A 27623-nucleotide genomic window follows, 5' to 3' on the forward strand; every position below is an offset into this window, starting at 1 on the left:
AGGAAGCCGAGTCCGGACTCTATTCCGGCAAAAGCGAGCTGCACGCAGCAAGCCCACTACTGCATTTCGCAGCCGTCACACCCTCCTTTCTAGTCCGGGTAGTCCCCTCACATCCCTCCGGACTGGGTCCGCAGGAGGCGGACCAGAACCACTTGCCGCAGCCAGTCGGAGGCGGGGAGGCACACACCACCCTGTCCCTCCCCGAAGAGCAGGGCGAGCTGCATTATGGGAGTTGTAGTCCTGCACCTCCCTTACCCCTCCCGCAAGATGCCGCTGGGCGCGGTTAAGAGACTACAGCTCCCGGCAGGCATAGCGAGGGGCCCGACTCCCACCCCGCCCCTCCACGCGCCGAGGGCGGTCCCAGCACGCCCAGCGGAGCGCGGATCTCCCCAAACCCATACAGGGCGACCGGGGTGGTCCGTCGGGCCCAGAGCGGGTGGACTTTCCTTGTTATCGTGGTCCTGCATCTCCACAAGATGCCGCTGGGGCGAGTTGTCGCGGCGGAACTTGGACTTCTCGCAGACCAGCGAGTGCCCAGCGCCTCTTGCAGCTTGCAGGAGTGGGCACGGGGACAACCTGCCCTCCAGGACCTCGGAGCGCCTGCGCCGTCGCCTGCCCTCCCCTCCGCCACCACACCCTCCCTAACCACGCCCCACCTCCTGCAACACCCCACCGCCCTCCACCACGCCCCCCAAGGCCCCACCGCCCTCCATCACGCCCCCACCACCTTCCGCCACGCCACGCCTTCTGCCAGACCACGCCCTCCCTACCAGCGCCCCACGCCCTCTCCCGCCACTCCATGCCTCGCCCACTTTCCGCACCCCGCCCCGGTAGGCATGCGCAATGGGGCAGGCCCAGCTTGTTGAGGCTGGTACCCAGGTGGGCGTGTGGCTGAGCAGCCGGCGGGTGCTGAGACTACCTGGACCCCGAAGGGAAGCTCCCTGGCCCGCCTTTGAAACCATGAATTCGCCGGCTAGAATGGAAATGCTGGGGAACTCGGAAGGTGGAAGTTGCCTTTTCAACGCCGCCTTTCTCGCCATCCCCTGTATCCCTCCGGCTGCGACGATCCCCCCTCTGGACCCCGTGGTCAGGCCCGCCCAGAGCGCCCCGTGGACCCTGCCTGACTGAACGGTCCACATCTTGGTCTGGCCTCTTGAAACTGACTCAGCCATGTTGTGAAAAAGAGAAAACATCACAGTGAGCAGCCCTCATTCGTGCATTATGCAGACAGGACGCTCACACGCACAGGTGAGTGACTCCCTAAGCTGCTTTGAGGGACAACACCCACACCCCTTCTTTGATGCCCCACGCAGGCTGGTTCACCGTTTCCTTATCCCAGTGTGGACCTCTTGGCCTAATTAACACAGGCAACAGGACCAGAAGTTCCCGGTGGTCCTCCCAAAATCTTGGGGAAGTTTGTGTAGGAAGGTAATACACAACTCAGCCTTTCTGCCCTACAGTATGGTTTCTTTGTAACCACATTTAACATGCCTTTTTAAATATACATTTGGAACCACTTTTAATAATTTATTGCTGGTGGGGGTTACACTGATAATTCTCTTAAGTCAGTTCCCCTTTTAGTTCCTCTGATTAATTCCAAGTTCTGCATTACTACCTGCTTCTCCATTGAGTCTTGGCAGCCCCAATTCTATGCAAAGAGGATGCAAAACGGCAGAATATCTGTGCTATGGCTTTCTGGAGCATCAGTTTTACTACAAGATTTGGAAGAAATGAAGTTAAGTAATTTCCGACCTAAGTAATTAAAAATTTAAAAGTGAAACAAGACTGGGAAGTCATCCATCATTAATGTGTGTCAGTGATTTGTGCCTGAAATGTCAGACTTTCTCTGAGAAAATACTAAGGAGAACCTATTTCCCATTATCTTCAATAGCAAAAATTATAAGACATTGCAAGTCCTGGAAAAACCCTACCAATTTCCTAAATCACTATATGGCACCTAGATATAAGTTACAAATATGGTGTTAGGATGGAAAATGCTTAAGATATTGCTTCTTGGTCACCTCGCATTTAATGTGGTTGTTACCACACAGTTGCTTTGTGCACTAGCACTGGCTTCTCCTAGACCAGCAACATCAGATATTGGACAGCTTGTTGACACTCCAAAGCTTTGCAGAGTGACCAGCATGATTGATGATCTACCAATTGAATTTGGAAGCAACATGAAGCTTTTCTTGCAAACCATTTAGTTTAAAATGTTCTTTTTGAGGACTCAATGTAGAGTTTATATAAATATCAGCTGAAAAATGTATTGAGTAATAAGTGGCTGCTGTGCAGTTTAAGTATTAGAGACTCACGTGTCTTTTTCCAGAAAAACACTAACTGGGGATATATTCTGTGGGGTATACCTGTATTATGAAAAAGATGGCAAAAATTCCATTTATTTTAAACATTAAAGTTGTAGCTTTGAGCAAACTTGGGCTGAGAAGCCCGTTCAGGGTACGTCCAGAGTTCTGGGTCTCTGATGATTCTTTGCCAACATCTGTGTACAAACATGCCTGAAGGTTGTGCATTAAAGAAACAGATTTCCCTTGAGCCCAGATTCCTCTCCATGTACCGTTCTGCTTCTCTGCTCAACTCAAGCAGCCTCTCCTCACGTTCTCTCCTGAACTGATTCTGTTCCAGCTTTCTCCACTGCACTTCACTGAAGTGGCTTTTATACAGGTCACCAATGATTTCCATTTTGCTAAATACAAGGCTAAGTTTTTAAGGTTTGTTATCTCATTCACCTTTTCTGCTGCGTTTGACACAGATGATACAATTGAGCACTTCCTCCCTTTTTTTCCCCTAAGGATTGGCCCTGAGCTAACATCTGTTGCCAGACTTCCTCCTCTTCTTTTTCTTCTTCTCCCCAAAGCCCCCCAGTACAGAGTTGTGTATTCTAGTCATAAGTCCTTCTAGTTCTGCTATGTGGGACGCCGCCTCAGCGTGGCTTGATGAGCGGTGCTGGGTCTGCACCCAGGATCCAAACCGTTGAAACCCTGGGCCACTGAAGCAGAGCGTGCAAACTTAACCGCTGGCCCCCTGGCCCCTGTTTCCTCCTCCTCGAAACACTTTCCTCTGGATTTCCTAGCCCCTTCCCCCTCACTCTATCTTCCTCCTTCCGCTCCTCCTCCCCCCACCAGATTTCTAGTAATCCTCAGCCCCCTTCTCTTTGCTGTGTGCCCTCTCTGCTCAGATCCCACCCAGTCTCCCAGCTTTGAATACCATCTGCTGATCACCCCCAGGCCTGGGTCCTCTTCCCTGAGGAGAGCACCCGGGAGTCATCCTTGACTCTGCCCTTCTCACCCCCCATGCAATCTCACAGCAAGTGCTGTTGGCCCTGCCTGTCACATGCATCCTGAGTGCAGCTTCTTGCTGTCTCCATTTCTCTGGTGGGGCCAGCCACCTTCCTCTCTTACTGGTCTACTGCCAAGGACAGCCTCCCAACTGTCTCTACTTCCTCTCTTGCCCTTCTACAGCCATTCTCTGCTCAGCATCCAGAGTGATCTCTTGAAAAGGGGAAGAACCATGATATGCTCCACCCACCTCCCCCACTTAAACTCTCTACTGCTGGGGCTGGCCCCGTGGTAGGCGGCCCAGTGTTTCGTCAGTTCGAATCCTGGACCCGGACATGGCACCGCTCATCAAACCACGCTGAGGTGGCATCCCACATGCCACAACTAGAAGGACCCACAACTAAGAATATACAGCTATGTACCGGGGGCCGTTGGGAAGAAAAAGGAAAAAAATAAAATCTTTAAAAACAAAAAATTTAAACACTCTACTGCTTCTCATTGCAAGAGCTCAGACAACCTGGCCCCTCCTGCCTCTTCAGCCTGCTCCTCCCTTGCTTGTTCATACTCTTGTGTGTCAGCTTTTCTGGTGTCTAGAACTGAAAGCGATCTTAACTCACAAGCAGATATTAGATCATAGAATCTAGAGCATAAGGCATGGAAGGAAAAGTCCATGAGAGAATGAAGGGCCAGAAATTTTTTAAGCAGAAGAAACAATGAAAATGTAACTGATCTGTATGAAGATACTCAAAAGAATGTAGTAACAAATTAAAAAAAAAAAAGAGTCAACAGACTTGCAAAGAAATAGAAATACCTTTGACCAAAACCTGAAAACAAAATGCTATACTTAGTAAATATAAAATGACAAAAATTTTACACTTTACATTTCTGGGCCATAATGTAATAAAATTAGAAATAACAGAAATAGAGAATGTAAGATGTCCAACATTTTGAAAATGTTACAACACTGTTTTAAATAAATTAATGCCTGGGTCAGGATTCATATCCAGAACACAGTTACAGTACCTATAAACACACATGCTTGCTGATACATCCAGACATGTGCAGTGGGAGTGAAGGAGAGCACTCTCTGACCCAGAAGCTCCTAGAGTGACAGGGTAATGTTCATCGGAGCCCTAGGACCGCCCTGGGGTCATTTAACATCTCATGACAAGCGGGAGCAGGTGAAGGCTGTGCTGGGAACTGTAACTGCAGACGCTGGTAATAAATGCGAGGCCTCACTCTGCAGAGCTTGAACTTGACCTCACAGTCCTTTCCAGTGCAGGCGTCTAGGCAGCCCCCACAGATGGACCTGTGCTGCTGGACAGGATCAAACTGCCCTCCGATGGCGGCAGCTTGGAAACTGGCACCAGCAGCCGCTGTGGAAAACTTGATGGCCCCAGGAGAATCTCTGATCCCCCCTTGGGAGGGCTCGGGGTCCCGCCGTTCTCCTGGTCGGGGCTCAGAGCCTGTCTGCCTTGTGTCCTCTCCCCTCAGCTGTTCTCCCTCTGACTGTGTGGAAGTCGGGGAAGCACACAGTCATGAAAAATGGCAGCTCTGTGGGCTGTGTTGGGCTGTGGAAGTGCACAAATGAAGGAGAACTTTTAAAGCAGGACACGGAACGGTTTGTGCCGTCGGATGAGAGCTCTGCCGCATACATTCATAACGGGCTTGCAAGACAATGTGGAAATGGCTGAAACTTTTTATGAAGTTCATCCCTTTAGTTTGTTTAAATTTGAAAATATACATTTAGAAATGAATTTGGCACATACAAAATTTAAATCTTAGCTACCCAGAAATTCAAATATCTAGAATGAGGCACTTCCCAAAGTTCTGTGTAACTCAGATTTTACTATGGCTTGAAAACTATTAATGTATAGTGCAGTTGGTGAAATAGCACACATTCACAGAGAATGTTATAGCAATAATTATAATATATGTTATATATATAATAATTCAATATATATGATAATATATATAGCAATTATAACAACATATTAATAATTATATAATAATATATATCAAAAATTGAACACCTCTGAGTCAAGCACTGCCATAAGCACTTTATATTCATTATCTCACAAGAATTCTCTCTGAGGTAGGTTTTAGTATCTTCACTTTAGAGGCTAATTAGTAAATAATACATAGAATTGAATAGAAACTGTTTAAAACGTGGAAGGCAGTCAAAAATACAACGTTGAGTGAAAAATGCAAGTTACAGGTGTATATACAACACATTTGTCAAAAGTTTTATAAAGTTAAACAATGTTTACAGTACATACATATGTCGTATAACTATGATGAAAGTCAAAGGAACAATATATTTTTTTAAACATCGGATGAATGATTTTCCTTGGTGAGGAGGCAAAGGGTAATATTGCAGAAGGACCATGCAGATGGCTTTAAAGGTACTAATGAAGTTTTATTTATTAAGAAGGTGATAGGTACAGGGTGTTTATTTTATTTTTCTTCATACCTTGTATATATATATATATTATTTTGTATGTATAAAAATAGTTCGCAATTTTTAAAACTTTAAACAGCTTTATTGAGGTAAAGCCCATATACATTACCATTTGTTCATTTAAAGTGTACAATTCAATGGATTTTCATATAGTCGTGTGTATGTGCAACCAACACCACAGTCAATGTTAGAACATTTTTATCACCTCAAAAAGGAACCTGTACCCTTTAGCTGTCACCCCCGCCCCACCATCCCCAGCCCTAAGCAGCCACTCATCTACTTTCTGTCTCTGTGGGTTTCCCTGTACTGGACATTATTACTGTATAAATAGAATCATGTAACACCTGGGCTTTTGGGATTGGCTTCATTCACTCAGCGTAATGTCTTCAAGGTCCATCCAAGTTGTAGCGTGTCAGGACTTTGTTCCTTTTTATGACCACAAACAGTTTTAAACCATTTTATCTTGAATGCTGGTGCTTGAGGAGAAATGGTTTAATTAGAAGGAAATGAGAAAGCAAGATTCCTCTGGAATCAGCTGCTTCCAGGTTCTCTGGAGGAGGATGGCAGGGTTCTCATTCCAGAATGTCCGGAATGTTTCCAAAACTGGGAATACTAAGCTGTGGGGTGAATTTTTGGTTCCCAAGTGAGTGTGTATAAAGCAGAGTGGAAGAAGAGTTAATTTACTGAGGAACAGGGACAAAGACTAATGAAAGAAAGAGCTAGAGCAGGAGAGAGGGACGGAGGGAGGGAAGAGAGCTGCGTGGGGCGGGATGAACAGCTGGGAGCAGTCAAGGCAGAATAGAAGGGCCAGCACAGCTTGGGGACAGACCAGGGGAAGGAAGAAAGGGATGCGGTAGCCTCAGGTCATGAATCTCCAAATTCTCAACTACTGGAGTCCCTGGCCCTGGGGGCCTGTTATCACCTTACAGGTGGGAGCTGGGCTGAGGGGGGCGAGGCTAATCATCATGGAAGGAAGTCCTTGTCAGGCGGCCTCAGTGTGTGTGTGGAAGTCCACAGCGTGAGGTGTGGAAATTTAGGGAGAACCTGTGTCTGGCCTTCCAACCCATTTAAGCACCAGTCACATGCATACGTGTCTCTGAGCATGTCTGTGTAACTCAAGAGATGAAACTGTAGAAGGGAAGTCAGTACCTCTGGGGGGACTACTGCTCGCCAGGTAACTTGGAATCAACGTGGCATTGAATCTGACATCCTTTGTGCAGTGGGTCTATTTGTAAGTTAGCTATTGCTGCTTAGCAACCCACCCCAAAACTTAGCTCAGCTGAGCTGGTCAGCACTTTAGGCTGGGCTTAGCTGGGCCACTCTGCTGGGCTCAGCTGGGCTCCTTCGTGCCTTTTGGTCGGCTGCTGACTGCCTGGGGGACTCTGCCTCTGCGTGTGAGCTGGGTGCTGACTGAGCCCCTTGGTTCTCCTCGCCGTGGTGTTGCATCCTCCAGCAGGCTAACATGGGCTTGTTCTCATGGAGATGGCAGAATTCTGAAGGAAAAAGCAGACGCATTCAAGACCTTCGGGCTCAGGCCTGAAATGGGCACACTGTCATAGCCACTGCATTCTGTTGGCCAGAGCGAATAGGGCGAGCCCAGATGCAAGGTTTGGGGAGCAGATTCTGCCTCTTGATGGGAGCAGCTGCAAAACCACATCACAAAGGACATGGATGCAGGAGGGATGGAAAATCACTGCCATTTTTGCCATCAGTGTCATTGTGCTTTTTCTTGCAGATGAGGTTTGTATACCTGCTCAAGTCGAGTAACTTGTCCAAAGCCCCACAGCTACTAAGGGGCTGGGCTGGGACACGGTGTCGACTCTGCCCGACTCCGGAGCCCACGCACAGCCACCAGACCACACTCCTGCAGCTGCCCTCGTCATTCCCGGGTCCTGGGGAGGGACGCTCCTGCAGGAAGCAGGATTCCTCTGCGCTTCACGTCCATCCAGTACTCTTCAGCGCTGGGAATTAGCCCCGCCAGAGGATGCGGAAGCATTTTGGAAAGATGGGGCATAATTTAGGTAAGTGGCTGAGGGCTGAGTTTAGGAAATCAAAGCTCAACATTATATCTTTTTATTTATAATCATAGGAGAAACTTGAAAACACATCTAATGCATTCCACGTGTTTGCAAATTCTTCTCGTCCCTTTTTGGTATTTGTAGGCTATTCATGATTTTCAACTCAGACTAAATCAAACGACCATGCCTAAACAAGCTCTTACTCTGAGAGCAAGAGCCATAAAGACAGACCTGCTGAGGAGACATTTCCTCCTGCTCCAGTTTAGCCAGACAACTGAGCAAGGCCTGAAGCAGCCCTTTGATTTCAACAGGGCAAAGCTGCTACCTAAGACCCCAACTGAGGCTCTGCAATGCGGGCCGGGGTGGGGGGCAAGTTCCGTAGCTCACCCTTACAGCTCATGCCTCCCCAACCTCGAGTCAGTGGTTCTTGCCCCTAACTGCGCATTAGAATCACCTGGGGGCCTTTTAAAATTCCCCAAACCCTCGTGGCAGCAGACCAGTTAAGTCAGAATCCCTTGAGTGGGCCCCGGGCACCAGTGTTTTTAAAGCTCTCCGGGTGAGTACAGTGTGCCGCCACTGCTGAGAACCGCTGCCTTAAGCCAGCATCTTGGTGAATGAGTTACAAGTGGTTTCTCTAATTAATGTGGAAACGTTTGTCGCTGAGCTACAGCCTTTCAGTCTCACCTGCATCACCTACTCACCACCCTTTTCGTGGACCAACCCCTACTCCTCATTTTGTTCCTGATTCCACCCAGTCCCACAGGTCTTGAGAGCATGCTGTGCACACGGCACTGTCCTAGGCATCTTGGCCTTGGTGAGCATCACCGTGGGGGTAGATTTTGCTGGATAAAAATTGCATCATAAAAACTCAAAACCATGCCACTTACCAAATTGAGTCAAAACTAGAAAGACCTAGGGGGTCATGCAAGGGTGAGGACATTAATAGATACTTTGGAAATTAAAATCCATCGGATGTTGCCATGAGTGAATGTGTTCCACTTTCAAATGAAACAAAGCAACACACTACTGTTGTTCTGAAATATCGAGTGTAGGATTTTTGTACAAATAGGCAGGATTTAAGTTTTTTATCGATGTATATCCTGCATACAGAAATATATGCAGAAATCATTCATGTAAAACTGGATGAATTATCAGAGGGCATGCACTTGTGTAACCAACATCTAGAACCAGCTTTGCTCGTGGCCCCCAACAATCGCTTTCTCCCTCCCTCCTTCCCAAAGGTAACCAACATCTTACCAGCTAACACTGTAGGTCAGTTTTCTTTTTATGGAAGTGTTTTATTACAGAAAATTAGGAACATATACATAATAAACAAAATAGCATAACAGACCCGTCACTCAGCTTCAACAGCTACTAATTGTCTGCCATTTCTCTTTCATCTCTACTTCAGCCCATTCCCCACCCCTCACTTTATGTGTTTTCAGGTTTTTTGCGGGGCAAGATGTACGTACATTGAAAGGTACAAATCTCAACCACACAGTTTTGATAAATAAATATACCCATATAAGCTTCACCCCTTTTAAGAATTGAATATTTCCATTATCCCCAGAAAATGCCCACATGTTCCTTCCCATGAAATTTTTCTCTCCCAGAGGCAACCACTGTTCCGTTTTTCACTGTAGATTCGTTTAAGCTGAAATCATACAATGTAGATGATTTTATGTCCAGCCTGCCTCCCTCAGCATCACGTTTATGAGACTCACCCACTGTGTGTGTGTCAGCATTTGCTCCTGGGCACAGCAGAGGACCGTTCTGCTGTGTGAGTGCCCCACAACTTTCCTACTGATGGGCACGTGGGCTATTTCCTCTCTGAACACTCTTGTACAAATACCTTTTTGTATTCTATTTAATTCCTTTACTAGTATTTAAGTGAACCACTTGCATAGTTTTAGCGGTTGCTCCAGGAATGTGCATCTTTAACATACTTATGTTATATTTGCATCTTTAACATATCACAATCTACTTAGACTTAATAGTATACTATTTTCATCAATGTTAAAATGACAAGCCCTGCCACAGAACAGGTCCGTTGACCTCCTCCCCTTTGTGCTATTGTCGGCATAAATTTCACATCTACTCATGTTCTAATCCCACAATATAGTGTTAAACTTTTGCTTTAAATAGTCGTAGGTCTTTTAAAGAAATTAAGAGAAAAATGTTTTAATAAATATTTGGAGGGAGATGCTTTGAGGTTCTGCAAACATATAGTAATGTTTGGCAGAGTGTTGGGAAATTGGTGAGGGCACAGCGAAACTGAAACAGCGCTCTGTTACCCCAGAACCTGCCCACCACACAGAACAGGACCGTTCTGGAAGGAGAGCTTCAGACTTCGCAGCCCTGAAGGCAGCACCAGGGACTTCCCCTCCCTCTAACTTCTCAGCCAGGGCACTCCCTCTGTTCAAGGCCAATGTGGTGACGTTCACAGCGGCTGCCCTCCACAGCAAAAGTTGACTGGGGAAGGTTCATAAGGTCCTGTCTGGGGCAATAGTGGGGAGAGAAGAGCTCTTCAGCACAGAACTCGGCTAATCTGCAGGAAATAAACTTCTCCAGGATTGACTATCCGGTTCACAGCAGAAGGTTCTAGGCCATGTGGCTGGAGTGGAAAGATGTTCACCAGGAGAATGGTTCACAAGTCATCACTGGTACTACACTAAGATTCCTAACTCAGTATGTGCCATAACATCTTGAAAGCCAACAAGGAGAAAATAGGAGGCACCAGGACACGCTAAGTACACTGCCCTCAGTTATGGGTCATAATTACAGAGTCACACTAATGAACAGATGTAGACGTAGTATATTCCAGAGGTGTGATGGATCAGACGGGCCAACCTAGGACATTGAGGCGGAGATTGCCCATTGTCATATGGGAGCTCTCGGGAACAGAGCTCAGCCAGATCATGGGTCTCCTGAATCTTAAGCTGTTAATCTTTCATGACATGATATTGCCAATGCAGAGCCTGATTCAAGGCCCCTGTTATGTTAAAAGAAGGAAAAAAGAGAAAAGAGGGCCTCCTTTCTGTATGTTATTCATGTATTATTTTATGTCCAGCTTGCTTCCCTCAGCATCACATCTATGAGATTCACCCGGACGTGTGTGGCAGCATTTGCTCCTCAGCATAACTGAGGAGCGTTCTGTGTGAATGCCCCACAGCTTTCCTACTGATGACACGTGGGTTATTTCCTCTATGAACATTGTTCCCCTTGAGGCCAGAGCAATGGGATCACAAAATGCTAACATCATTGCCAAAGGCCCAGTCCTATGTGTGAGTGAGGAGGGGTGGTTCTCAAAGACCAGAGGTTTGGGTTAAACAGGCTTGCACTTCCCAAATACCTTACTCCTTACTTGAGACTCTGTTTTCTAGAGGATCTAGGCTAAGAAAATCGATACTAGAAATGGGTATATAAAACTGAACCTTGGGAGAGTATTTTGGAATTGGGTTGATCATTTATTTGAAAACAATTGCTTGTGATAACTCAGGAGGATGTACCAGGAGCTGTGTATATACTGCACCTTACCTCACAGAGCAACTACCTCCGCCTGATTCTGTTGAGTCAGCTTTGTCAGGTTGTGTTGAGACTTTCCAATCTCACCAAGACGTACTGTGTCCCTGGAGCTTACTTTGTCCACATCATTGGATAGATGTGGTCCACACATTACATGTCAATCAGGAAGGGAAGAAGATGATATGAGCAGACACTCTGTAGCCATGGGTGGTTGGTAGTCTTCCCTCACTGACAGCTCAGTGCTGAGGCAGCATCTAATGTCTCCTTGGTCCTAAAAGTAAAAGGTCCATCTTTCCACTCCCCACTTAACTGGCATCTATTGGGGACTGCTTCTGGTCCTGTCTCTTCCAGGGTTGAGTCCCTCTTTTTCTCTTTGCCAAGAATAAGAATGTGCGTATGCTGCTTGTTGTGAGTATACATAGACCCTGACTCCCCTTTCCCACAAATAAATGGGACAAATAAGATGGCATATCAATCTTGTTGGCTAAGATGTGGCCTCTAGTGAATATTGAAATTGAAGTTTCTCTTATGGCCATTCGTCACTGAACCTTAGCATCTGAAATGACACAGATTTTTATCTACAAGTAAATTAAGTTCATAAGTTCACTTCTCAAAAGGCAGCCCAATTCATAAAACTCTACAATCTGTCTATAATGGCCCACATTAGGACCAAGAGTTCTGATTTTCAAGAACCGAGTCTCAATCTCAGACTGATCATAATTAGCAAAATCGAATGGAATCCATTTCCCAGCCTCATCTTGATGGCGATCAACTTCTCTACCTTCTCAAAACTGCCGTCTGTAATAATAGCGAGTTAGCAAGACCCAGGGAAGCTAAGCCAGAGCATTCAAAAGACAATTTCCAGTACCCTAAGTGCCTATCAGCATCTTCTGTCCATTCCCAAGTTTCAAAAAGATCCGTGAGTCTGGAAGGCAGTATCTTCTTTCTTAGATGCAACCGGGCCTTCTTTTCACACTTGTGAGGGAAGTCATTGAATCATTTAATGTTCAAGTTATAATCCTCAAAGTTCCCTTAGTAGCCATGAACCCCCCAAATGTTTGTAATTTCTGTAATTAGTAGGTCAAGTCCAATCAGTGATGATGGATATTTTTCAGGGTTGGTGCTCAATAAATGCTTAGATACTCTCAACCTTATATTACATAGAAGTATGGAGTTATCAGTACTTATCCAGAGACGTCTTAAACCTATACACCGTGAGGAAGCTAGCACCTGTAACAGATTTGCTGTGCTTTTTTAGTATCTTATTGAAAACATCCTGCTATTTAAATAAAATAATAACAAGACTGCGAGTAAATGCTTATCTCCAAATTAAAATTAAAAAGATGAATAAATTCATGATGCAGTGGTGTAGGTAGCAGTGGTGGGGGTTTTGTTTGTTTGCTCCTTCATCCTCACTAGCCATTGGGTGTCTGCTAAACTCACTTATGTCCCACATTGGCCACTGGTTCCCAAGTAAAGAGCCCAAGGCATCTTGAATTCAGGGCGTGATGTGTTCATTCACTTTACTGCAGCTCTGTTTTGCCTGATTCCTTTTCCTGCACCACATCAATAGGGGTTGTATAAAGACGTAGGCTGCAGGGTATGGAGATTCCTCTGCTAAATTGCAGATTTCAATGTGCTACTCCAACTCCTTTGTTTCAGACAATACAGTAACCCTAGAGTTCTCCCCAAATGTCCAGAGTTCCTTCAGCTCTATCCTGTGTTCCCCATGGAAAGAGAAGCCATGTCTTCTGGTTTGGGGTTTCTTCCATAGGTTTTCCCTCCACTCTGAACACATTGAGGTGGCTCCCAGGTCAGTTTTTAAGCTTTGACATTGGGAATACTTGAGGTGCTCCAGGTGTGAGAAAAATTGGGAGATAGTAACCAGCTTCTCTGTCCTGCTCTCTTGCGTTAGTACACGGGATGTGAAAAGGAAGGGTGTCCAGTTGTTGGATGTCTTCCTGCTGCTGACAGTGTTGAGCCAGCACTTAAAGAATAGTGTCGGAATTCACTGCAATCAGAAATGTCTACACCTCTGAGCTCTTTCTTTGTCTGGGCGTATAAGTGTGGCGGTATCTAGCTACTGAACACTTCTATTATTTTTGAAGGAAATTCCAATTAAATGATACCATTACCTAGATGTGAAGAGGCTCCAGAACCTTAGCAGAAAGAAAAAGAGTGAGAAGGAGAGGGAGAGAGGAGGAGAGAAGGGAAGAGAAAGAAAAGAAAGGGAAAAAAAAGCCAAATCTAAATCTGGAGATGTCACCCATGTTTTTCAAAGAGGCCACAGTTTTCTTCCTGTCACCATACTGCTTCACTGCCTGGGTCCATGAAAACTGATCAAGGTGTTCACCTTAAGTATGTCCCCTGGGCTGTTCAAAGGCAAGTAACACTACTATTGAAACTTACATCTGTTTTGATATATTCTCATTGGCACTAGTGGGATTGGACCTTAAATAGCATCATTTCCCTTCCTGGGATATTTTTTACCCTCTCTCGGCTTGCCTTCAGCGTTAATAGCTAAAAGAAGTTGTGGGGAGAGGAGGAGCAATCATACTCTACTTACACTTAGATTGAGCAATTTACTTGGAAAAGAATGAGCCTGAAACTGATCCAAAAAAGATTTGAACTCATCTCCAGATTCCGTAGATTTTCAGGTTGTAAAGACATTTTTCCCCCCTGGCATTCTGGAAAGTGGCTAAGGAATTAGTTAGAATTGCCCTCCAGCTCCCTACTCACCAGAATGCCAACTTGAAGGCATTTACACACCCTGCCACAGTCCCTGACTTGTTTGTTTTGATTTGCTTTGGTTTGGCAAAGTGCTCAAATACAGAGTTGTCTGACTCTGATACTTCTGTATCGAGCTACAACTCAGTAAGACACCTGGGTCACAGTTCAAAAGTCCCTGACCTGATGCTGGGGTAGGATTTTGATTATGATTTCTAACAGTAAAAGAGGAAATAAGTGTCCTGATGCTGTGATGCACTCATCAGGCTGACTGGAAATATTTTCTGACTCCTCCAGGTTACCTGCCATCAGGTTCTCTCCTTTTTCATAGGTTGCATCAAAAAGGAAAACTGATCACTTTTATGGGACCCCAGACTAGTTCCCAGCAAGCTCTCTGTCAGTAGGCTAGCATACACAGTAGATCGTTAACTGGGCAGATTTGTAAATCACCAATGAAGAAGATGGAAAGATAGATGAAAAGACACAGGGCGGACTGCTTTTATCTGATTTGTGGTGAGGTTCCATCTGCATATCATGGAAGGGCCCCCCCAAATTAACGGGGATGGTGCTAACTCAGCTTCTAGAAGGTTTCCCAGCCAACTCTGCAGTTAGGACAAGGCTTTCTGTTCATGCACTGTGTGCATTTACTTTCTCCCACGTTTTCTAAACAGCACATAAGGTAGAATTTAGTACTAAATTATCATTCCCCTGGGAGAATGGACTAGCACAAGCTGTGAGACCCCTGTAAAGTCAGCCCATATGATCCACTCTCCACTCTGCCCCCGACACTGAGGGGCTCCGTTGACAATGGGGTTCTGCAGTCTTCCTTCCCCAGATGGTAGATGAGAGTGTCTCCTACTGTACCGACTGGCAGTTCTCATGCTCATAGTCTGCTGTCTGAGACTGACATGCTTTTGTCAGGCCCTGCTCAACTGTCAGCAAGTCAGCCTTGGAAGCCTGGCCCCAGGCAGTAACAATGTCACCTGGGAAAAAACCTTCTCAGATGATCATGTTAGTCCACCTGGATTATGGGTACCACCAGTGATGTGCAGGTGTGATGGTTAATTTTACGTGTCAACCTGACTGGGCTAAGGGATGCCCAGATGGCTGCTAAAACTATTTCTAGGTGTGTCTGTGAGAGTGTTTCCAGAAGAGCTTAGCATTTGAATCAGTGGACTGAGTAAAGACGGCCACCCTCACCAATGTGGATGGGCAGCGTCCAATCCATGAAGCGCCTCAGTAGAACAACAAGGCAGAGGAAGGGCGAATTGAGCTGCCACATCGTCTTCTCCTGTCCTAGGACATTGGAGCTCCTGGTTCTCAGGCCTTTGCGTTTAGAGTAGAATTATGCCACAGCCTTTCCCAGGCCTCCAGCTTGCAGAGGGCAGACTATGGGACTGCTCAGCCTCTGTAATCATGTGAACCAATCTCTCATAATAAGTTTATCTTTATACATCATATTGGTTCTGTTTCTCTGGAGAACCCTGGCTAATACACCATGTAAATGCTTAACAATCAGCTAGTTCTGTGTCGGGAGAAGGGGACATCATGATTTGTAGTATATACCACTTCCTGTAAATATTCCTGCCATGGCCAGTTTCAAACTCCCCGTGTATCATTACTGCTGCAGAGTTGGAAGAGACGTGCACTGTTGACTGACGTGAGCAGGCAGACCCAGCTCCAGCCACCTGTCTAGCTTACCCATGATTCTTTTCTTCCTGCTGCATTTCTTCACCTCGGAAACTCTGTAAATTTTTGTACCTGAACTATGAATGTGGATAAATTGTAGGTTGTGGAACCCACCCCACCACACCCCGGACAGTGTGTGTGTGTGTGTGTGTAAGTGAACTTCCCTGTTCAAGCACCCCATCCATATCACCACGCCTGTTCTCACTCTATACTCAACGCAACCCCTGATCTACGGGTTAGTGCCAGACCCTAATCCTGGTTATCTCACCAATGCGTCACCAAAGAACCCTGAAATGTAACAGGCAAAATTAAGAATGCTAGAATATATTCAGAGACTTTTTGTATTTTAGGCCAGTTAACTTCAAATTAAGTTGATTACCTACTCCCACTTAATTGTTTCATACTAATGGAGTAAAAAATGACTTCTTGTTAGTAAACTCTCAGAAGTACTCATCTGAAAGAGGTTACAGGTTTCAATTTTGTGGCTACCATTTGTCATTAAATAGTATAGCAGGAGGGGCCCGCCTCGTGGCAGAGTGGTTAAGTTTGCGTGCTTTGCTGCAGGTGGCCCAGTGTTTCGTCGGTTCGAATCCTGGGCGTGGACGTGGTACTGCTCATCAAGCCACGCTGAGGTGGCATCCCACATGCCACAACTAGAAGGACCCACAACTAAGAATATACAACTATGCACTGGGGGGGCTTTGGAGAGAAAAAGGAAAAAAAAATCTTTAAAAAAAAACAGTGTAGCAGGTGCTCATATTTCTTTTTACTTATTTATTTTTTTGAGGAAGATTAGCCCTGAGCTAACTACTGTGATCCTCTTCTTCTTCTTCTTCTTCTTTTTTTTTTTTTGCTGAGGAAGACTGGCCCTGAGCTAACATCCATGCCCATCTTCCTCTACTTTGTACATGGTACACCTACCACAACATGGCTTTTGTCAAGCAGTGCCACGTCCACAACTGGGATCCGAACCGGTGAACCCCAGGCCTCCGAGAATCAGAACGTGCGAACTTAACCGCTGCACCACTGGGCCGGCCCCACAGGTGCTCATATTTCTGAGCTTTGCTGTGAGGAGCCTAATTGAGGCCTCAGCTGTTCTTGTGTAATTTGTCACTGACCCTCTCTGAGTGCACCGAATAATGAGTTTCTTTTCTCTGATACTATCTAAATTAAGAGTAAATCAACAAGCACAGAATGTGTGAGGTGGCTACCTAACAGGTTTAGTGGAATTTTAAATCAACTGATAAAACAGATGGAAGGCACCAGCTGAAACAAAAGTGTTATAGAGAAAAGTGGTTCAGATCCAGATTTCCTGAGGCATCCGTGTTCCCATCCCCACGTCTGCCAATGTCAGCTGCACGCTATTGAACACGTTATTGAACATCCTTTGCCAGAGGTTGCTGGCTGATTATCATAACTACTTTTACTTTCCCTGGGTTCCTGGCTGGTCTGTATCTCCCAATCTTTCTTGCAGTTAATTGTGGCCATCTGCCCAGTTCTTGCCAATGGAACAGGAACAGAAAAGCAATAGATGCTACTTTGGTGCTGAGGATTTTAGGAAGGCCATATTATTCCTCCATTCTCCTTTTTTAATACAGGCTGGACTCAGATGACAACAAAGACTCTGAGGGATGGCGGAACAGCAACTGAAAGAAACCTGGTTCCTTGAATCACCAGGAGAAGAGTCTGCTGCTGACTGAGGCCGTCTCTTTGATTTTACTTGAGTGCATTGTCTTTGAACTTCACCAACCTATTTGTTACATCAGCTGAGCCCACCCTAATGAATACAGCATCTCTGTAAGTGAAAGTATAACAATACTACCTGCCTTAGTTAACACCCTCTGGGTTGGGAGTAAGAAAACTCTCCTCAAGCTAGTCTAAGCTAAGTGGAGAAAGTTTCCATAATGAAGTGGTGGCCCAGAATTACAGCTGGGCCTCACGAGGCAATAGAGACAAACAGGAAAGCCATCTAAAACCTTAGAAGCCACTTTTTACATCTCTCTCTCTCACCTCTGGCCCAGTAAGCTCTGGCCATTATTTTTTCTCTGTACGTCTTCATTATTCTATCTTTCTTTCCATGTAAATGCCACTCCACAATTTCTGATTTCATATTCTCCATGCTCAAGAAAGTAACATCTCTCAGTTACAATTCCAAATCAAGGGAATAGGATCTATGTGACCATCTTGGGCCAAGTGTTCACCATTGGTCCTCTTTAGAACAGAGCAATGGGATCACAAAATATTAACATCATTGCCAAAGGCCCGCTCCCGTGTGTGAGTAAGGAGGGGCGGTTCTCAAAGACAAGAAGTTTGGGTTAAATAGACTTCTCAAAATGTGCCAAGTACACGACATCATAAATTATCATAAAAATAAAATGAAATGCTCATAGATTCCGTAGCAAACTTTCTAACACGCTGTAAGAATTCCATGTTACTTGTTATTCTTATAATTATTATTAGACATTATTTAGTTTTCTTTTGTCATAATGAATTATCACTACTTAGCAGCCTAAACAATATTTATGATCTCAGAGTTTCCGTGGGTCAGAAGTCTGGGCACAGTGTGGCTCAGCTGGTTCCTCTGGTCCAGTCTCCCAAGAACCAAATCAAGATGTTGGCAGGACTGTGTTCCTTTCTAGCAGGAGATTCTCGGAGGCACTTCAAAGCTCGTTTAGGTTGTTGGCAGAATTCAGTTCCTTGCACCTGTAGGAAAAGGTCCCTGTTTCCTTGCTGACTGGCAGCTATGGGTTGTCTTTATCTCCCGGAGGTCGCTCTCTAGTCCCTGCAGGTGTGCCCTCATGTCTCAGAACCAGCAGTGGAGTGTTGAGCCCTTCTCACTTGGACTCTGTCTGCCGTCACCTCTATAGCATCTTTCCTGCCTCCTCTTCCACCACATCTCTGGCTCCAGCCGGAGAAACTTATCTGCTTTTAAGGCTCGTGTGATTAATTTGAGCCCACTCAGATAATCTAGAATAATCTCCCTATTTTAAAGTCCATAATCTTAATTACACTGGCAAGCTCCCTTCCGACGTGAAACGTAGCATATCCTAGGTTCCAGTGATTAGGGCCTGGGCATTTTCAGGGCGTCATTCTGCCCACCACAGGCAGATGTTAAATATGACTACTCCACGCTTCTCCCACTTAGAAAACATGAGAAACATACTCGACCTAACTCTCGTTTGCTATTAATTGTTCTGAAGAAATTTTAAACAAGTCATGCTGTGAACATGATCGTAATGATTATACATGCAATTGGTGTTTTGCCTTTACGTGTACTTTCTATATATCTATTTTAAAATGTATGATTAATTCTTTGTTAATATATACCTCTGGCTGACTTACTCATTTTGCAAATACGTATTTTCCCTCTTCACAATTTCAGGTGCTGGAGACACAGTCCTGAACAGCATAATTTAGGATCCTGCACCACAAAGGAGCCTCCAGACTAGCACTGGGAGATGAGACAAGCAATAAGCGAGTAAACCCAGGAAAAATCAAGGTCATTTTAGATGGTGATAAAGCAGGGTCATGTGATCAAGAGAGCCCAGATGGCTGGGTGGGCAGACAGCCACTCTATTTTAGATTGGCTGGTCAGGGTAGGTCTCTCTAAGGAGGTGAGATTTGGGCTTTCCAGGTAGGAGGTACAGTCAAAGAACGTATCCATGGGGGTGGGGACCCATTTGAGTGCTGTGGCTACCAGCCTGGGAAAAAGTGACGGATGGGGAGAAAGGTATCAGGTGAGTCAGAGACGGGGGCCATGGCCAGATTGTTTGCCTAACACTTTTAAAGTCTAATTGTCAGTAGAGGTACTAAAGATCATAATCCAATTTTAAAACTATAAAGCGTACAAGTGATCAGTTCAAAGGGAACTTTAACAAATTGGTCTGCTTGGGTACAATATTTTTCATCAAATGTAAAATTGTAGTGAAAGAGCAAAGAAAAAAGAAAGTTGTAATGGATAATTTCACTGAGATGTCCCCAAGTCCACCAGTCCTATAAAATCACTCTTCGCCTTCAAGTGTCGAGAGAAGACATGATCTTTCATAAAAAATGCCCATGTCCCACCTGTAATGGGAGAACCTCAAACCCTTCCTTTTCCTCATGCCTTTTCCTGATAATCACTGGACTTTGTTTCTTCAAGTCAGTTTGTCCTAATTTACTGCTTCTGCTAAATTTTAATCTCACTTGTATCTGTCCTCTGACTGCTTTTATTTATTTCCTTCCCAGAGAGGGAAAAAGCCCATTTCCTTAATTTTCCTCAAATGCACTCCCCCAACAAGTCTGTGTAGTTGTAATATACTGGTTATTTACAGGAAAGAAACAGGAGTTATATTGCATTTACTTCAAACTTAAAAATGGTCATCCCTGATCCAAATAACATTGGCCATGCCCACATGGGGTCGACATGTTCACTGTGTCCTTGTAGCCTTGACCAATGCCTCGCTCTCTCTGACTTCCATTAGCTTCCCCTTACTTTACAGACTTGAAAGCTCTTAATTTAATAGCTGATGCTTCACAAATGGCTGATTTTGCATCAGAAATTACATTGTCTCTCCCATTAAAAGAGAGCAGAACTTGTATAATCCATTGCTACTATAATATTTTATGATTTACTGTATTATCCAAATACATTTAGAATTTTGTCCGTGTTTTGCAGTTTTAAAAGTTATGCATGCTGCTTGGTTTTGTTTGGAATTACTTTACAAATCTCCCTACTAATAGTTTATGTTCCTAATATCAAATTGTGCAAGTCTCCATGAGGCTCTTGTCATAATCCAAATAAAAAACATTTAACAAATTTGAGTGCTGGCAGTTTGGTTAAACGTTTTATTGCCATTTATGAAGTTCTAACTAAACAACTTTTTTTTAAAGCTAAGACTTCATTATAATAGAAATCTGATTCAGGGAGCTTAGAAGTAATTTAGGAAAGCAACATAAAAAAAACAGGGATGAGAAATTTGTGTGTTTCTTTCCTCTATTTCGTTCCATGGTGATAAGAAGATAGACAGTTTATGGATTATGGTGGTCTCATCATTTCTAGTAAATAAATTGACCGGCCCAAGTCTCCAGAAAGTTTCATGGTTCATAAAGTTTTACATTACAAATGACAGGGGCCAGCCCGGTGGCGCAGCGGTTAAGTGTGCACGTTCTGCTTCAGTGGCCAGGGGTTAGCTGGTTCAGATCCAGGGTGCGGACATGGCACTGCTTGACAAGCCATGCTGTGGCAGGCGTCCCACATGTAAAGTAGAGGAAGATGGCACGGTTGTTAGCTCAGGACCAGTCTTCCTCAGCAAAACGAGGAGGATTGGTGGCAGATGTTAGCTCAGGGCTAATCTTCCTCAAAAAAAAAAAAAAGAAAAAGAAACCAGAATAAAATAATAAATGACAAATTCTCACCATCTCCATTCTCATCCATCTTCCAGTTTACAGCAGCAGGAGCAAAAATCGACTTTAAACAGCTCAGAAAGTACTGGCTCCTTTTTGTTTGATTCCATCAGTGTCATTCTGGAATGTGTATCTTAAGTCTCTAAGCCAATTCCTTGGCCACTTGTCAAGAGTTCCAAATATTTGCTCTTTTATTATTTTTTTAAATTTTTGTAAGGAAGATTTTACCCTGAGCCAACATTTGTTGCCAATCCTCCTCTTTTTTGTTGGAGAAAGGTTAGCCCTGAGCTAATATATGTGCTAGTCTTCCTCTACTTTGTATGTGGGTCGCCACCACAGCATGGCTGATGGTGGAGCAGGTCCGCACCCAGGATCTGAACCCGTGAACCCTGGGCTGCTGAAGCGGAGCAAGAGGAACTTAAATCACTTGGCTGTGGGGCCGGCCCCCAAATATTTGCTCCTTTAGACACATTATTCAATGACAGGTATTTTGATAGCATTAGCTTACATTGATCACATCTGTTTCTTAGTTTTGTCTGTTGGTTTTCTTTTTCAATTTTATTGGCGAAAACATACAAATAAGGAGAAAAAAATTAACCCCAGAAGTAAGTTATGTGGAGGTGATCACCATCTTGCATTTCTTCAACATTTGTCTTCTTTTACAGATTTAATTTCTTTAAAAGTTCACTGAAAAATTAAGAGGGAGGTACAGAGGTTTCCCATATACCTCCTGCCCCCACAAATGCATAGCTTTCCCCCATTATCAACATCTCTCACCAGAGTGGTATATTTATTACAATTGATTAATGTACTTTGACATATCATAATTACCCAAATTCTATCATTTACATTAGTGTCCGCTCTTGGTATTGTACATTCTATGGGTTTGGACAAATGTGTAATGACATATTCATCATTATAGGATCAGAGTATTTTCACTGCCCTAAAAAACCTCTGTGCTTTCCTATTCATCCTTCCTCTCCACCCCCTATAGCCACTTGTTTTTATTCCTCTTTTAAGGTATGCCAATTTTTCTTCATTTATTTTGAAACTATGCTGTTGGATGAGTACAATTTTGGATTTTTATGTCTTCTGATGAAGCAAACCTACATCTGTTATTTGGTGTCTTTATCTTTGTAATACCTTGAATTTCAACAGTTTGTCTGTGATGTACTAGGTTTTGTTTTGTTTTTCTTTATTCTGTTTGCGGCTTTCTAAAATTTCTGAATCTGTGGGTTAATGTCTTTCATCAAACGTGGACTATTTTTACTCATTATCTCTTCATACGTTTTCTCTGCTGCATTTTCTCTCTTCTTTTTTGTGACTACAATTACATATATAGTAGAATATTGATATTTTTCCACAGTTCTATTTTGTTGTTCTTTTTTCTCTCTCTCACATCATTTTTTTGATCCATGTTTGCTTTCACTTGTCTCAACTTTGCTGTATACAATCTGCTTTTAAATGCATCCAATGGATTTTTTTTTTTTTTTTTGAGGAAGATTAGCCCTGAGCTAATGTTTGCTGCCAATCCTCCTCTTTTTGCTGGGGAAGACTGGCCCTGAGCTAACGTCTGTGCCCATCTTCCTCTACTTTATATGTGGGACGCCTGCCACAGCATGGCTTCCAAGTGGTACCATGTCTGCACCCGGGATCTGAACTGGTGAACCCCAGGCCCCCGAAGCAGAAGGGGCATGCGTAACCACTATGCCACCGGGCCAGCCCCCTCCCAATGGATTTTTTATTTCAAGTATTTTATCGTTATTTTTAGAATTCCCATTTGATTAGTTTTAAGTTTATGTTTACCTAGTTAAATTTTTCTCAATTCTTCAACATTTTAAAATCCTTGTATACTAATTCCACTGTCTGGCTCATACATCTATCTTTAACTATTGACTTTTTCTCTATTATGGATTACATTTTCCCAGAACTATTCATGTCTACTTTTTAAAATTATATGTTATATTTTGTATATGATATCTTGAACATATTCTTTCTTCTACACTGTGTGTATATATATACACATATACTGCATATGCATCTATCTGTGTGTGTATATATATACACAGACATATACTGCACAGTCATGTGTCACTCAAGGATGGGGATACATTCTGAGAAATGCATCATTAGGTGATTTCATCATTGTGGACTATCATAGAGTGCACTTACACAAACCTCGATGGTATAGCCTACTACACACTTAGGCTATTATTGGTCCACTAAGTACTAATCTTATGGGACCACCATCATATACACAGTCTGTCATCGACCAGACCATCATTATGTGGTGCATGACTGTGTAGATCTCTACACTGTGTGTGTGTGTGTGTGTGTGTGTGCGCCTGTATTTTTTTTTTTAAAGAAAAGCAGTTAGATTATTAGCAGATCATTTTGATCCTGTCAGGGATTTGTTTTTGGCTTTGATAGGGAAAGTCTGTATTAGTTTTCTCCTTTCTACTAAGGCACAGCCTTTACCAGTATGTTGTGGACATTATTCCTAGGATGACGCCTTTCTGGAATCTCAGCTGAATGTCCCTGTTATCCTTCAAGTTATTTTCACCCTGGTTAGTTCAAAATCCCACACATCCCCAGGTCGCTGCAGCCTCTGGAATCTCTGTTCAGCTTTCAGCCCCTCGTGTATTTTCTGCTAGACCCTGTGCATTCTCACCTGCCCGCGTGCCACTTAGGGTTTGGTCAAGAACAATGGGGGTGACCCCAAGAAAATTTCAGGTACTTTTTCTGTAAGGTCCCCTGCCCTGCAGATTGCACTTACCTTAACAGCCCTGAACTCCGCTGTTTCTTCCATGCAGTGAAACTTTAGCTGTGTGTTGGGACTCTGACTTTCTGCATATTTGGGGAATGTCCCTAGGTAGACATATAAATATGAAACTCACCTCACGTGCTCCCTTTCTTTCAAGGATTATCTCCCCATTCTGTCCATCGCCTAATGCGTCAGAACAGTTGATTTATGACCCTGACAAAATTCTATAATTGCTTGGGATGTGAGGGTGAGTCTATGCCAACTCTGTCATAATCAGAATTGTAAGTCACACAATATATTAGTAAAATATTTGTGTGCTCTTCTGAATCCCTTCTAGGGCTTTGAGTTTCTGGAGAACATCTTCAATATCTCTCCTGGTTCCTAGTTTATGGTAAATATTTGATATCATTTGATACCAAATGAACAAATGAGCGATGAGTCTGCTAAGTAGAAAAGATTATTGACTCATCTGATATGGTTACTAGAAATCATGAAGGGTCCTCTGACTGATATTTGAAATGTCTCTAACACGACAGGGTGTCGTAAATTTGAAAAGCACTCAGGGCCAGAAATCAGAGTGATATATGCTCAAATCCCATTCTACTGCTGACTGGTCTGTGATCTTGCTAAAGTTACTTAATTTCCCCAAACTCCAGTTTCAAATCTAGAAAACGAGATTTTAAACTGTCCTGTGCTGAGGCTTATATAGAAAAGTAACTGCTTACAATGTCTGCCTCTAATATGGAAGCTTGATAATAGCTCACTGTGTTTCTTTATCTCAGTGGCTACAAATAACAGTTGGGTAATAGAATCATCTGGGCAGATTTTTAGAGCGTTTTTTATGGGATATACCCAGAGCACATATGGTGTGATCTGGGAATTAGTGTTTTTTTATTAAAGTCCCCATTAATTCTATCTACAGCCAAAATGGTGAATTACTGCCAGAGAAGGCATTGCTACTTGTTAATTCGTCTCTTCTTTTTTTTTTTAGTTGCAGTAACATTGGTCTATAACATTATATAGACTTGAGGTGTCCATCATGGTATATCAACTTCTGTATAGACTGCAACGTGTTTGCCACCAAAAGTCTAGCTTCCATCCATCGCTGTGCAAATGACCCCCTTTACCATTTGGCCCTCCCCACAATATGTTTCTTGAATAATGCGATAAATGTGGTTCTTTGTGTCAAACTTCTATTAGTCCTGTATCTTCTGGCCTTGTCTAACTTTATTGTCTCTTTCCTATTATTTTGGATGTAGAATGAGCTTTCAGTTCCTTCAAATCTACTGCTTGACAGTGGGCAACAGAGGTCAAGATGAGTCACATATCTCAGGAGCGAAAAATAGATTTAGAATTAAAGTTTACCAACTTCCAATCCCTCATATTTTTAGTTTTTTCACAAAACAATAATGCCTCTTTAAAAGTGGCACTTGGGCTATTTTCTATGGGTAAAGAAGACAATTTACAGAAACAAATCATTTTATGTCTTACAGATAATATTTTTGGATATCCCAGAAGCATCAATGCTGAGCTATCATTGTCTTGATCATTTTTGTGAGAGTTTACAACAAGAATAAAAAAGATGGACAGTGAAGATTGCTCCTCCTGGACCGAATTCTTTCTCTTTGGAACTACCAATAACCCTGAGACCGAAGTGAACCTATTTACCACATTTCTAGTTGTTTATCTTATTAATCTTCTGGAAAATCTGGAAATGATTGTTTTGATTAAAGTGGATTCCTAGTTGCACACACCGATGTACTTTTTCCTCAGTCACCTCTCTTCTGTGACCTCTGCTATTCCTCAGCAGTTGGGCCCAAGATGCTGGTGGACCTCTTTGCCAAGAGCAAGTCAGTCCCCTTCTTTGGCTTGGCTCTGCGATTTTTTATCTTCCCTATCTTTTCAGATTCTGAGTGTCTACTGCTGGCAATGGTGGCCTTTGATTGGTACAAGGACATTAGAAGCCCATTGTTCTACAGTCAACATGTCCAGCAGAGCGTGCTCCCTGCTCGTGGCTGGGGTTTATCTGGTGGGAATCGCAGATGCTTTGATACACACCACATTAACATTCTGCTTGGGTTTCTCTGGGTCAAATGAGATGAGCCATTTCTTTTGTCATATCTCTCCTCCTCTATCACTCTCTTACTCAGATACACAGATCAATGAGTTAGTGATATGCACCATTATTGGCTTCACTGAACTGAGTACCATTTCAGGAGTTCTTGTCTCCTATTGTTGTATTATCCTATCCTTCTTGAAGATCCACACTGCTGAGGGGAGGCTCAAAGCGTTCTCTACCTGCGTCTCCCACTTAACTGCTGTGGCAATTTCCCAAGGAACTACACTCTTCATGTATTTCAGGGCAAGTCCTTCCTACACCCTGGATCAAGACAAGTGACCTTGTTGTCTTACACCCTTGTGGTTCCCACATGAAACCCTCTGATTTATAGCTACAGAACAAGATGTCAAACGGCCCTGCAGAAACTGAAAACTAGATTTGGTTTAAGTAAATATGTATATAGTGTAAGCAAATATGTGTTTATATATGTATACACACAAACATACTCTTGGGTGTTTCAGATTGTTTATTATAGTGCAAAGTCATCTCAACTACCTTAATTAATAAAATAAGTATTTTACTAAGCCAGAATGGTACCAATATTTTGGAATTTCCTAAATATACTATATTTCAGTGTATATCTCCATTTTAAATAAGGTTCTCTCTATTTTTGGAAAACTTTCCAATCTCCATCTTAGTGTGGCAACTTTTCGTTTGTTTGATGTTTATTTTATGCATTAATTTCATTATTCTAAGAGCTGTTAGAGTTTAGAATGTCCTTTTTGTCCTTCTAGGTGCTTTGCATTTCATGGTGAATCCAGCAGTTTGTATACTGATTCCTGATGAATGTATACTAATGAATGGAAATGAGCGTGACTAGTTAACTAATCTTACAGATAATTCATAATAAACTCCAAATCACCCTGAAGTAAAAAGGCAAGATACTCTCAGTTCAAGCAAAATGTGTAAATCTAGAGTGCAGAGAAGAAAAGAATCTTTGAAATTCAGTTTCAGAAATAAACAATGAATAGGGGTACAGTGGATGGTGGGGAGAGGCGAGAATTCTAGACAGAGAGGAAGAGAATGAGGGGTCCTGAGGTGGGCAGACAATGCCTTCTTAGAGAATACGAAGTCCAACACAGGAACGACAGAGAGCAAAGCAGAAGTCTCCTGGTAAAGTACCTCCTTGTGCTCAGATTCTGAGCTCAGTTGTTTCCACTGAGATGTCCTTCCCTTCTTCCCCCTGCACAGTCCTAACCCCTTTCCTTGTTGTTTATAAGTGATGCTGTTCTTAAGCCATCATTTTCTCTTTCACTCTGTTGATTGAATCATCGATCCCAAGGAGACTGTGAACATTCTTTACTCGGGGACTGAGCGTTTCATTCCTGTCATCCCAGTGCTTGCATCGTATCTGGGATATAGAATGGAAAAACAAGCAAATAATAAAAACCACACACCCCATAACATTTTGAATGTTTATCAGATATCTGTCAAAACATAATTAAATGAGGATATAATATTTGCCTTGTATATATACTTAATAGCTTTTAAGAAAGTGCATAAGATGGTTTTGGATACTAAGGTAATAAATCTATAATGATATATTAATGACATGGGGAGTAAAAAGCCTTCATCTGCGTACTTTCTTGATGTGCTCTGCTTCATCTGGCTCTGCTCCAGTTGTCTGATGTCAACCACT

General features: G+C 43.4%; 1 long non-coding RNA gene across 2 annotated transcripts; it reads left to right on the top strand.

Annotated features, from left to right (window-relative positions):
* Positions 1 to 339: 339 nt before the first annotated feature.
* LOC106841048 (uncharacterized) lies at positions 340 to 27523 on the top strand. Of its 2 annotated transcripts, XR_001400531.3 has the most exons (5): positions 340 to 1248; positions 7493 to 7778; positions 17315 to 17513; positions 19099 to 19215; positions 25359 to 27523. It is a non-coding gene; the product is annotated as an uncharacterized lncRNA (long non-coding RNA). The 2 variants fall into 2 exon arrangements; XR_011501738.1 differs by lacking the exon at positions 25359 to 27523 and having other exon boundaries at positions 841 to 1248; positions 19099 to 20493.
* The last annotated feature ends 100 nt before the right edge of the window (positions 27524 to 27623 follow it).

Source organism: Equus asinus, chromosome 1 (assembly GCF_041296235.1).
Source record: "Equus asinus isolate D_3611 breed Donkey chromosome 1, EquAss-T2T_v2, whole genome shotgun sequence".
Lineage (NCBI taxonomy): Eukaryota > Metazoa > Chordata > Mammalia > Perissodactyla > Equidae > Equus > Equus asinus.